General features: G+C 44.5%; 1 pseudogene; it reads left to right on the top strand.

Annotated features, from left to right (window-relative positions):
• The first annotated feature begins 328 nt into the window (after positions 1-328).
• On the top strand, positions 329-2,345 carry LOC128067262 (high mobility group protein B3-like; annotated as a pseudogene).
• The last annotated feature ends 257 nt before the right edge of the window (positions 2,346-2,602 follow it).

The raw sequence follows: 2,602 nt of genomic DNA, 5'->3' as shown, positions 1-2,602 counted from the left end.
ACAGTCTGGAGTTCCATGGAGGTTAAGAGCCCAAGCTTTGGAGTAAAGTGGCTCAGTAAGGCAGCTGTAGGTTCAAGTCTGTTCTGCCACTCACTTCCTGTGTGACCTTAAACAATTTGTTTAACCTCTCTGACTTTCTTGATCTGTGAAATTGTCTAATACTACACATCTCTTGTGCTCCAAGTTAATGCCAAGATTAGATGCTGAGATCAGATTAAGAAACACGCAAGACTTTGGCCTCTCTTGGAGGCAGCTAGCGCGAGGCTGTGGAGCACTGAGCCGAGCGTCCTGCCCTGCGCTGCCCAGATTAGTGAACAATACAGTCAAGATGGCTAAAGGTGATCCCAAGAAACCAAAGGGCAAGATGTGTGCGGATTCCTTTTTTGTGCAGATGTGCAGAGAGGAACATAAGAAGAAAAACCCAGAGGTGCCAGGAGCCAGCGTGAGGAACTCCGCCCATGGCAAAGGTCATGAGGAAGGAGGTTTCAGCATACACAAAGGCAGGATCAAGCCTCAGGAAACCCCCTGTTCCCGAGCATCTACCCCCAAAACCAGAGTCTGCCTACTTTACTGCTTTATGCTCTCACCTACACCTCTGACTTTATGGGGGGCTGTCCCCCACCTCTCTCGGAGAAGGAGTTAACCTACAGCTCCAGTTAATAAAAATTCCTGGGCGTGACAATGGTGTCTCAGGTCATACCTCTCTGCTGGCACACTAGCTTGTGTGACAGGATTATCCACACTCTTGCTACTATGTACATGATTGTTTACAACCTTTCAACCATAAACAGCACAGAGAGTTTGGAGTATTTTGAAAGTCTTAGTTAGCATTGGGTTTTTCTAAAGATAAAAATCATGTTGGTGAAGGGTTTTTCATTTATTAGGCCAATGTTTGCTGCTAAATCCCCTGCCCTTATACATGTTAATAAATATATAACTAGCATATAGGAGAAATAAGTATTAACCTTTAAGGTTAATCATGTTAAACCTTAGGCTAAGTAAATTCCTTTCTTAATTGTAACCCACTACACCCTCACTATATAGGAATGCAACTTTATCTGGTACCTTCAGAGGGTGGTGCCTGGTTTAAGAAAAATCACCCTTGGAAAATAAGTTTTTTGGTTGACTGACCGTTATCAGAAAGAAAGGATCATAAAATGTTAATAGGCCCCCTGGCCTGAAGATGATGTAAAACCCCTAAAGACCTTTTTGTATACATTTATATGAAGCACCTGATTTTGATAAAGGTCAGGACTGCTGACCCCCGTGTGACTTTAAAATTTCCATTTGTCTTTATGTGTAAAAAAAGGTACATAAGCGAACCTGAAAATAAAGAAAACGGATCAGTTTCTGGAAAGACTGATTCCCCCGTGTCATTCTTTCTTGTTCTGTTTTTCTGGCTGAATTCCCATCTGGAGCGTGGGTGCTTGCCAAGCCTGCTAATTTTGCCCTGGCTTTTTAAGATCCACGCAAGAGGGAGCCCAAGGAGGGGCACCCTCTGATATTCAAGTGGGCGCCGGTGGCCTACGTAGGTGGTGCAAGCTTCTTGTCTCGAAACTTTATGGGTATCCCATGTAAACCAAGTTACTCAGCCTCTTTTTCTCCACTAATTTTCCTACTACACTATTCCTTTCTAATCTCCCTCTATATCTTTAACTAAGCAATTAATTCCTAGGACGCTGACTCTGTCCCCACTTCGAATTACCCTAGATCCACTGGGGCTGGACCCCGGCACAGAGGTCCCTGTCAATTTTGCTGAATTTTCCAAGAAATGCTCCTAGAGGTGGAAGACCATGTCCAGGAAAGAGAAGTCTAAATTCGATGAAATGGCAAAGGCATGTAAAGTGCACTATGATCAGGAAATGAAGGATTACAGACCAGCTAGGGGAGGCAAGAAGAAGGACTCTAAGGCCCCCAAGAGACTGCTGTCTGGATTTCTCCTATTCTGCTCTGAATTCCACCCCGAGATCAAGTCTACACACCCTGGCATCTCTATCGGAGATGTGGCAAAGAAGCTGGGCGAGATGTGGAATAACTTAAGCGAGAAGCAGCCATACATCAAGAAGGCAGCGAAGCTGAAGAAGTATGAGAAGGGTGTCGCAGACTAAGTCTAGAGGGAAGTTTGATGGCGCCAAGGGTCCTGCTAAAGTTGCCAGGAAAAAGGTGGAAGAGGAAGACAGAGAGGATGAGGAGGAAGAGGAGGGGAGGAGGAGGATGAATTGAAAACAACTGTGGATCTGTCTCCTTGTGAATACCTTAGGGTAGGGAGTGCCGTGACTGACACACCTCTCACCCGAGATGTGTCTGTTGCCCTCATTAGGTTTAATTACCCAACTGGATCATGATCATATGGTAGTCTCTAAAAGCACCCTAGCAGTTGTCAGTGGTTTACAGAAAGTGGCCATGGGTGTCTGGAGCACCTGGAAACTGTATCAAAGCTGTACATATTTCCAAACATTTTTAAAATGAAAAGGCTCTTGTGTTCCCCTCAGCCTGTGCACTTTGCTGTTGGTGTGACAAGGCATTTAAAGACGTTTCTAGCATTTTTGTTTTAATTTGTAAGGTGGTGTATTAATTCTATGGTCATTGACTAAAAATCCCG

The sequence above is a fragment of the Budorcas taxicolor genome, chromosome 22 (genome assembly GCF_023091745.1).
Source record: "Budorcas taxicolor isolate Tak-1 chromosome 22, Takin1.1, whole genome shotgun sequence".
Classification (NCBI taxonomy): domain Eukaryota; kingdom Metazoa; phylum Chordata; class Mammalia; order Artiodactyla; family Bovidae; genus Budorcas; species Budorcas taxicolor.
Note: the sequence above shows the minus strand (reverse complement) of the source record. Positions and strands in the feature narration are given on the sequence as shown.